Genomic DNA, 10,614 nt, shown 5'->3' with positions numbered 1-10,614 from the left:
AGATAAAAGGGGATTAAATTATCATTGAAATAAAATTAAGAGTCCAAATCCTAATAAAATAAGTTTATCAATATAAGAGGGATTAAGATTATAATAAAATAAACGCAAAAGTACTAAATTGAAGTTAATCGAAAATCTGGGTAAAAATCGAGATTGAAAATAAGGTAGAGGGCCCATTTGAAAGGATTGAATAACTTAGAGGGACCAACTGGAAAAATATCCCCGCCCTCTGAAACACGCCGTTTTACTAGGACCAAATTAAAAGTGAAATAAAATTTGAAGTATAAATTGGAAAAATAAAAAGGACTGGATTAAAACAATTGAAAAAAGTAGAAGGGCTAAATGCACAAATAGACCCTTCCACAAAAACACGCCGACCCTCTTGTGGGTCGGGTCAATGCGCGGGTTAAAGGATGAAATGACATCATTTTAGCCACTGGGATTAAGGCCCAAAACGGCGCCGTTTCAAATCTCTATATAAACCAATTTGTTTTTTTTTAAATCATTTCTCCCCTTTTCTAAAAAAAATAAGAAAAACACTCTCCTCCTCTCTCTCAACTCCCCTCTCCGGCTATGGCTCCGACCATTGGACTGCCGTGGTGGCCGCCAATTGTCGGCAACGGCGCCACCGTCCATGGTGGCCGGAAAGTCAGAAAAGGCCATTTTTTTGGCTTTTCAACTCCCCAACCCCAAAAAAGCGTCGTTTTTCATCGGAAATGACGAACCTCGGCCACGGTGGCGCAAAACCCGAAACAAAAAGGTATGTTTCCTTCTATATTTTCTTCTTTTTTTAAAAAAAATGAAATCAAACAAAAACAAAAATGAAATATAAGTAGCAACCGAGACTACCTCTGAAAAATTTACTGCTTTCGATTGATTTTTTTTTGTAGTAATTGTATCGTAAAAAAGTTACATCACTGTTTATGGCTTTTTATAGCCCCCAAAAAAGAAAAATACAATATTTGCTATTATTCCCCTTTGCCTCTGTTTCTGTCCTTTTTGTCTTGTCTGCAGGTACTAAGCGCGTACGGCGATGGCAGCGGGGGGCTAGGTGTGGCGGTAGCAAGCTAGGGTTTCATTTTTGTTTCCTGAAAACATTATGGGCTAGGGTTAGATTTTAGGCTGTTGGGCTTGAATTGAGTTTAGTAATTTGGGTCTGTAAATGGACTTTTATTTTTATTTTTATTTTTTTGGGTTTTGTTTTTTGTATGGTCTTGGGCTCGGGCGAAATTGGTCTATTACAAGTTGTTGGTTGAAATTTTTATATTTTATGTTTGTTATGATTTGGAATTATGGATATAGTATGTGATTTATTGTAAGGTTTTAAATTCTTTTAGGTATAAATTGTTTTAATTGTAATTAATACTTACTTTTTATTTTTAATTTATTTTTCAAATTTAGTATAGAGTATCAGTATTTAATTCTTCATATAGGAACAAGGTTCAACAGCAGAGTAAAACTTGAGGAAATGAAAGAAAAGATCGGTGCGAAAATCACTCAACGTTGTGAGAAGATGATGTCCAGACTATTCTACAAATTTCAAAATATTCCAAGTCCGTGTATATATAACAAGATGCAACTCATAGATGATGATGAAATGGAGAAATGAGAGCAACGCGTTGCTTGATTGGTAACATTTAACATCCAGTAAAAATGTTCGCTGAGTTGGAGAATGTTGATCCAAGAAATGTGGCAACTAACATTCCTTTTTCTTTGTTTGATTGGCTTTGCTTTAGGATTTACATTCAAACAATGTTGGATCATTGAGGGATGGATTATTAGCATGTCCACTGCGGACCATGCAAAGAGGTCTGCATTATTCCTTAAAAGGCTTATCAACATTTTCTTCTTGTGCTTTGATAACTTGGATGCTATTTTTGTAGTTTGCTCCCTATCTCTAGGGAATAATTCAATTAGCTTTGTCTTTTTTGGTGGCTCAGGTTTGTTGAATCTCTCCTACGTTTTAACATCCAGACTTTCCAGATTCATCATTAATTTGTTCAAAAGATTGTCTGCTGACTTTCGTTCAGAAAACTCTGCTTCTTTACCAAAATGTGTATGACATTTTTCTTTCCTTGCTAATTGTAAAGAAAGAATGCGACAATTTTGTACTGTTTGTTGATCGAACTTCATGTGTCCTTCACCTGTCGGAGTGAGAAATTTTACCTTTAAACAATAAGTGGCCACCACCATCTTTATCTTCTTCATCAACGACCTGCTAAAGATAGCGTTGTATGATGTTGGATCATCAACGACTAGGAACTCCACCATTTGGGTAACTGTTCGTTCATTATCACCAATTACCACTGGCAACGTGATTGACCCTCTAACACCAATTGGCTAGTTGCTAAACCCATAGGTTAGACTTTCTCACTTCAACTCTGTATTGGATAACCCCATATGTCTGAATGTCTGCCAGCTCAATACTTCAACAACACTTTCAACATCAACCAAAATTCCTTTAACTTCAAACCCTGCTTTCAATGCTGAAACTAGTCAAATCTACTTCATCTCGATTTGAAAACCCAACTCTCCATGGCTACACTTGTTGTAACATCCCGATTTTGGCCCAAATCGGAACAGTGGTTTCGGGACCACACATCCGAGTCTGAAAAATATTTTAATATTTTTATTCTGTGATTATTATGTGTGAATTTACATGTGTGAAAGTTTCGTGAATTAATTTTATTGTTTGAGTGCTTAATTTGAGAAAAGAGCTTAATCGCGTAAAATGAAAATTTAGTGGTTAAATATGAAAGTGCCTAATTGTTGTTGTCTCTATAATTTGGAGGTTCTATGATGCAATTAGCCCACTATATAAGTTAGTGGATGGCAATGGTCAAGAATGACCTTATATTATATGTTATATATATATATATATTAGTAAGGTTAACTTAGTAAAATAATAATAATGGTAATATAATGTTAATAAAAAAACATAAAATAAAAAAAAACCATGCAAAAGTTCATCCATAGCCGAAACATCAAAAAGAAAAAAAAAAGAAAAGAAGAAAGCTAAGTTCGGCCCTTGTGTCCTTTGATTTAGGTATGTGTTTTGTTCGGTTTTTGATAATTTTTACGTTTTTGAGATCGTTGCTTCGTGTTCTTCAAAACCCATGTCTTAATTTTGTGAATTGTGAATGATTTTAAAATGTGTCATTGATGAATGTTTGAGTTTTATAATGTTAGTAGGTGAAATATGAAATATATTTGTTAGATTAACATGTTTTGTTTTTGAATTTTTGGTGAAATTGAGTAATTGGGTTAATTTGTGAAAATAAATTTTTGAGGGACTAAAATGCTAAATAAATGAAAAAATATGGAGTTGTATGGACACTAGGAATATTCGGCCCTTAAGGAGTGTAGTCAAATTTTGTGTATTTTGTGTTTTGTGCAATAGGGAGTAAATTGTAAAAATGTAAAATATTAGGGGTAAAAATGTAATTTGCCCATTTATGTGTTCTTAGACTGAATTGAATGAAAATATGTTTGAATGAGATTTATTTGAATATGTTTAGATCAAGAAACCAAGAAATCGGATTTAGATCGGGGGAAATCGAAAATACTCAAGTAGCCGATCTAATAGTCAACGATATTCCAGGTAAGTCCGTAAGAGTTTAAATGTTGATATAATTATGAAATTGTAATTGTTATTTACCGAATTGAATTTTTGGGAATTATTTGGGCTATGGCCGAATATGGTATTATGATGTGGCTACTTTTCGAGTTTGATTCGAACGAGATCCGACGTACGTAAGCCCCGTATGAACCTTAGGAATAGTTAGGATACATATGTCATGACATAGGATTTTCGAGATGTGTTATCGTGTAAGACCACGTATGGGACGTTGGCATCGACTTGTGTTTACGTGTAAGACCCTGTCTGGGACAGTGGCATCGATATGTGATTACATGTAAGACCACGTCTGGGACGTTGGCATTGTACGAGTTTCCGACTATCCGCGTATCCTTTTTAATTCCGAATGGTTCAACGGCAATATGAAATAAAGTCCGTTCATGGAAACGTATAAAAGTTTCAGGTATGAATTAGCCATTTAATTACAAGGGAATAAGATGAGTTAGTTAATTGAATTGGTAAAAGTTATCAATTTGATTATGTATTACAAGCTAACCATTTGTATATTGGAATGTTTTGGGCTGTTGATATATGTTATAAAATATCTATGTTTTGAGTACAAGTATTCGGCTTGTGCAAGATTTACATAAAAAAAAATGGTGATCATAGTTTGGATGCTAAATGATGCTACGTAATTGATATTCGATTATATTTACTTAATGTTTTTGATCAAATATTTATATATAAGATTTTGCTTATGACTTACTAAGCTCAAGAAGCTTACTTTGTGTGTGTATTTTGCTTTTGTCTATTTTATAGATTTTGGGGTCGTTACGAGCTCAGGGATCGTCAGCATGGTCTATCACACTATCGACATCTTTTGGTATTTTATTAAATTTCGAATTCGATCGTATGGCATGTATAGACTAGTTTTGGAGTTTAGCTTAATTTGATAGTGTGTGTATTAAAGCCATGCAAAAATGGCTTAAGTATTTTATCTATATTAGGTTTTGGTTGAATTATGGTTTAAGTATGTTTTGTTCATTATAGAATTTTAATTAGACAGTACTTATGGAGCAAAGAAAATGTATGCATATGGTAGTGTCTTATTTATGGGTTCTCGGCATTTAAGTATTTGATGTAGGTATATTTGATATTTGTGCTAAAATAGAAATGGAAGTTAGGTGATATTGGTTGGGTGGTATATTTATATATATATATAAGTGATATGTATGGTATGTTTATGGAATAGGATTTATAAATTGAAACATGATATAATGGTTGGTAACTACTATATAATCGGTTACTATTTGGGTAGTTGAATAATTTAAAGTTTGGACATGTATGGTCTATAATGATAAATATTATTTCTATTTTATAGCATAATATATATATATATATATATATATACATAACCGAAAATACAAAGTCTAATTTAGTAATGGTATTGAAATGTGGTAATTGGAAATGGATGAAATGCAAGTTTATATGTATGTTATTTATGATCTTGATTGTTAGGTCTCATTATAGGTTTCGTTTAAGTTTAGATAAAAATTTAGGTATATTACTGAGCATAATAATTTATGGAAAGTATATTTATATTTTAATTATCTTAGTAGTTTATTATATTATTATGATTACACATGTGATTTAATATGGTATAAATTATATTTGGATATTGTATATTATTATTGTCGTGCATATATATATATAATAACAAATTAAATCTAGTTATTCTAACATGGTTGATATATGTGACTTTGTGCATATTCAGAAATTTATAAAAATAATATGTTTAATAGTTAGTCTATGTGATAGTTGGATTGGTATTTATTCGATGCATGAAATGTAAGAGTTTTAATTAAAGCATGTTTATAGGAGGTAAATGTCAATATTTGAAGTCATATAGTTGAATATTATTACAAACATTAAGCGTCTGCTAATTGATTTGTTGCACATTAGTTATTTCGTTAATGTGAATAAATAATGGACATTGACATGTTTTAAATAAAATTTTAAAACATGAATTGCATATGAATATTAAGTTGTGAGGTTTATTGAACTTTAGTTAATTAAATAAAGTTATATGTTTTTATAACTAATTGCATCTGTTTCAGATTTATAAATTATATTATATTATTATTAAATGATCTTATGTAAGTATAGTGATAAGATTGAATTATGAAACAAGAAAGACAATAAGGGTCTATTTGATAGGGGGAAAATATTTTCCGGAATTGGTTTTCCCTATTTTCCAGTGTTTGATTGGAGGAAAATATTTTCCTCACGTAAAATCAATTACAAACACGCGAAAAAGAAACCTTTAATTTTGGAAAATGTCTTACCGATTTGGAATCAGTAAGACATTTTCCAATTTTTCCAGCGTTCTCCCTTCTCCCCTCTACACCGCTCTGGTTTCGTTCTCCCGTTCGTTCTCCCTTCTCCCTTTCGTTCTCCCTTGATTTGGTTTCGGGCTCCTTTTCCCCCCTTGATTTCTTCTTCTTTTTATAAATTGATTTGGGGATTTTCTACTTGTTTTTGTCTGAGATCTTGCTTGGGTTTTCTACTAATTTGGCTGTGCTGTTTGGCTTGTCTTGGGCAGACTTTCTTCACAGACTTGCTTTAGAAAGGTATAGTTTCTTCTCCATAGTTTTGTGAATCGGTTTCTTGTCCATAGTTAGAAAGATTTTGGCCCCTGTTTATGCTAAATGTCACCTCTGCTCTCACTGATCTGTGCGTGCTTTTTTTGTTTGATTTTAAGTGTATTTTTTAGCAGATCGAAGCTTGTTTCGCTGTTTTTGATCAAAGTGTTTTTTTTATTTTTTTTTTGATTTTCGGTTTTTGATCGAAATTCTATGTTTTTCTGTTTGTTTGTCACTATCTCGTTTACTAACTGTTCATGCAATTCTTAAAGAGTATTATATCATAATGGATTCTTTTTTAAGTCTCTGTTTGGTTGATAGGAAAATTCTAGAATTATATGAAAAAAGAAATGCAAATTTAAGTCTCGTTCAGAAAATGATTTCTACTTCGATTTTGTTTTATTATTTTGTTTTGCACGTTCTATTTCGTGCAATGCTTCACCGTATCCATATTATGTTACCCGTACTCAGATTTATATATATGTATATGCATCTGATAATAATATGTTCAAAGAATTACAACATTTGATGTTGAAGAACAAGAAATTAGCTTCTTCGTTTTCTTTTTTTTTTTTTTGGTTTAAGTGATTCTGTTTTAAGTATATGTTTTACCTTCTGCAGCCATTTCATATCTTTCAAGCCTTCCCTCCCAAAGCAGGCCAAGGTGAGGATCTTTGACTGGTTGTGAAAAGTGAAAGAAAAGCTGGTAAATGATTCTTGTTATGCTTTAAGTCTAGCATTATGTAAGCAGGGTTTGTGGTTCATGTTTTTAAGTATCTGCTTTACCTTTGTTCTCCAGAGTAGTTGAATATTTGTTTCACAGCTACATATATAGGAATTTGTGGTTCATGTTTTTAAGTATCTGTCTTACCTTCTGCTGCCATTTCATATCTTTCAAGCCTTCCCTCCCAAAGCAGGCCAAGGTGAGGATCTTTGACTGGTTGTGAGAAGTGAAAGAAAAGCCGGTAAATGAAACTTGCATTTGTGCCGTAGAGCCTCATTCGGAGGCATAGCTTTTAACATGCTCTTATATAGAAAATAGTCATAATTGAGCATAATGCAATTTCAATTCAATATTTCATTTCATTTATCAAGGTTTCAGTTTCGTATATGGCAGTGCTGCATTGTTGATATTCTCCCAATTATGAGATATTATTCCAATGATGCTAAAAGAGAATGGGGTAGAGCTAACAAGAACAAATTCATAGCATGTGGATGGTTTTAAATAGTTGTGCAAACACTTTGAGTGTAAAACTGCTTCATGATATGGTTGTGGAAAGATTGTAGGTTAAGCAAATGGCACGCTTTACTTTTAATGTAGTAGGTTGTACATTGGTTTTGGTTGCATTTCTTGGTGGATGCCGTTTGAATAATAAATTAGAATAACTAAAATTTTTTCTTACACCGATTTTAATTTTGATTCGTATAGTGTACACTGACTAAAACATTTCACATCGACTAATGCACAAACAATACTAAAAATTATTTTTACCAACTTTATGGATAATAATTTAATTATGGATAATAATTTAATTAAAGATACAACATAATGAAATATGGATTATTCGTTTTTCTTTATCTTTTTTTGTGAATTTATTCGTTTTTCTTTATTTACAAGTAATCGATATCAAAATCTTTTACTGAAAAATCTGATTAGTATATTCTCAAACTAGAATCTATATCAAATTGGTCTCTATAATTTAATTAAAGATACAACCAAAGTTTTTTAGTTAAAAGTAAGAAGCATGAAAAATTTGGCTTCAAAAATTTTCTCGGGGTTGAAGATATTGATACATTTATGTGGTGTAATATTATGCACTTGGACAATGTTGTTACTATGTGGTGTAATACTAATTATGTATTTGGATAATATTATTTCTAGTACTCATTGTGGTTTCAAGCAATTTATAATTATTCAATATTATTACTAGTACTCATTGTGGATAATATTTTTCAATTTCTAACGATCAATATTATAGCTTAATAATTGAGTATTATTATAAATAAATCATTGTAATATATGTAAAAGCAATTTAAAATATAAAATTTATTAATATATATTAATATATGTAAAAATAACTTTTCCGGAAAATATTTTCAAGAAATCATCAAACAATGAAAAATATTTTACACAGATTCAATCAAACACCAGAAAATATTTTTCAGTAAATTATTTTACAGAAAAGTAAAACATTTTCCACAAATCATTTTACGGAAAACATTTTACTGGCAATCAAACGGACCCTAAATGCTTATTTTGATTTGTGCTATGTCCAGTAATACCTTGTAACCCTAATCCGACGACGGATGGGGGTTAAGGGGTGTTACACTTGTCGAGGCTTCTTTACTAACATTGTCATAGACATCACGCTATGCAAATAAGCTTTCCTTTTAGTGTTAGATCTAATTTACTCGTCATTAGTTCCAATTATTACATTGATGACTCATCTTGCAATTTATTTTCCTTTTCCCTTATCAAATCCGCGTGAACTTGAAGCCTCATCACCTTTGCTTTTGCACCCATAAGGTTGTCCCTACCGAGCAACAAAATATTGTAATTGCCCTCTACAAACTGCGGGCTCAATGGCATGTTTCAAATGAACACAATCATTTGTTCTATGCCCTCTATCATGATGGAAACCACACACATCCAACGAATTATCTCTGTGAATGCTAGGCCTCAAGGGAGGTAGTGGTTTTAAAATTCCTTGATGCTCTATCTGGTTCAATATTTGTGTTGGAGTTGCTTTCAAGTCATGATAAGATTGCAATTAGTTATAAGGCATTCTTCCTCTCTATTTCTGTTGATAGTTCCTATCTCCTCTCATCAATCTCTAATAACCTTGTGAATTGTTAGAGCTAAATCTATGTTGACCCCGCTTCCCCGAGTATGAGTGTTGAGAACAGGTTCTTCCGGTTCTATCATGCAATGAGGGCCTCCTTCGAGGATTATGAAAATCTCTGATAACCTTATGTTTTTCCATGTCATCACTCTCGACGAACATATGGTTTTTTTCATATAACGCCGACAATCTAACAAGGGGTTGATTCACCAAATTATACTTCAAGAATTGGTGCGTTGTTCCAAACATAAAGGCCTGAATGATAGATTATTTGGGGACATCTTTTGTTATCATGATCACTTCATTAAACCTCTTCACAAAATCTCGTAAAAGTTCGCCCTCACATTGCTTGATAGACATGATGCATGCAGGTGATTGCTTCAATGTTTTGTTTGCTAAGAACCTACTCATAAATAGGTCTGCCAGCTGCTCGAAGTTCACGATAGAGTGTTGTGGTAGTTGCAAATTCCATGCCTGGGTCGAGTCAGTCAACGTCATAGAAAATGTCATCCACTTAACTTCATCTGAGACTCCCAAATATATTTGTATTATTTACACAATCATTATGAGGAACTTAAAAGTAGGGGAAACATGATGGTGCAATTTTTCGAAGCTAAAGTTTCATTTTTGTATTTTTTTACTAATCCTGGGAACTCGATTTTCTGAAAATCTTAGGTATGCTTCTCTGACCTTTCTACTTGTTTGCTTCAAATTATTTTGACTAGAATAGTTGGTATCATCATAATATTCATCATAGTTATCATCCATATCAATACATTTGCTAAATCTTCATTACTTCGGTTTGCATGTCGACGATTGCATTCAAAATGGATGTATTCTTCCTCTTCATGCTGTGGGTTTTGATCACAATTCATCATTGCTTCTTTTAACTCTCGACAAGCTTTTCATTTCTTTCACACTACAAAAAAATTGCCATTTACTGACAATCAAAAATCCGTCGGTAAATACAAAAAAATCATTGTTATAGTACCTTAGACCTTATACCGACAGAAAAATGCTACGCTGACGAAAATATGACCGTCAAGAAAAGTTGTCTATATAAGGCTATATTGACGGGCGTTAACCATTGATATATCTCTTCTACTTTATACTGATGGTATTATCCGCCAGAAAAAGCAATATCAATGGATAGTTATCCCAACCCTTTATAAACATCTTTATAGACGATTGCTAACTGACAGTATAGGCATTGATATATACTAACGATCTTCTTGTTAGTAAAAGTTACATTTAATTTTTAGGAATTATTTTAGACAATTTTATATTTGATTTTTTCAATTTTTCTAGAAATTATATTTTTAAAAAGAAAATATCAAAATTAGATATAATCCATAAAAATCCTAATAAAAATACAATGGAAACAAAAATTAAACGAAGGAATTATATTACGTTAATAATGTATATTTATACATAATCATGTACATTATCAAGTTAATAAAACATATAAAAAGATGACAATATTCCGAAACTACAAAAATAACATAAACCCGATGCACATAATAGAAATAGTTGGTCTCACATCCTTCACTCG

The 10,614-nt window shown here is 32.0% G+C and overlaps 1 long non-coding RNA gene across 1 annotated transcript; it reads left to right on the top strand.

The window, feature by feature from the left end:
- The first annotated feature begins 2,945 nt into the window (after positions 1 to 2,945).
- Positions 2,946 to 7,562, top strand: LOC105794377 (uncharacterized). The gene is made up of 6 exons (XR_001133913.2): positions 2,946 to 3,046; positions 3,519 to 3,601; positions 4,397 to 4,460; positions 6,180 to 6,207; positions 6,841 to 7,184; positions 7,337 to 7,562. It is a non-coding gene; the product is annotated as an uncharacterized LOC105794377 (long non-coding RNA).
- Positions 7,563 to 10,614: the final 3,052 nt, after the last annotated feature.

The sequence above is a fragment of the Gossypium raimondii genome, chromosome 7 (genome assembly GCF_025698545.1).
Source record: "Gossypium raimondii isolate GPD5lz chromosome 7, ASM2569854v1, whole genome shotgun sequence".
In the NCBI taxonomy this organism is placed as follows: Eukaryota; Viridiplantae; Streptophyta; class Magnoliopsida; order Malvales; family Malvaceae; genus Gossypium; species Gossypium raimondii.
The sequence above is the reverse complement of the archived record's forward strand: the minus strand, read 5'-3'. Positions and strand labels throughout refer to the sequence as shown.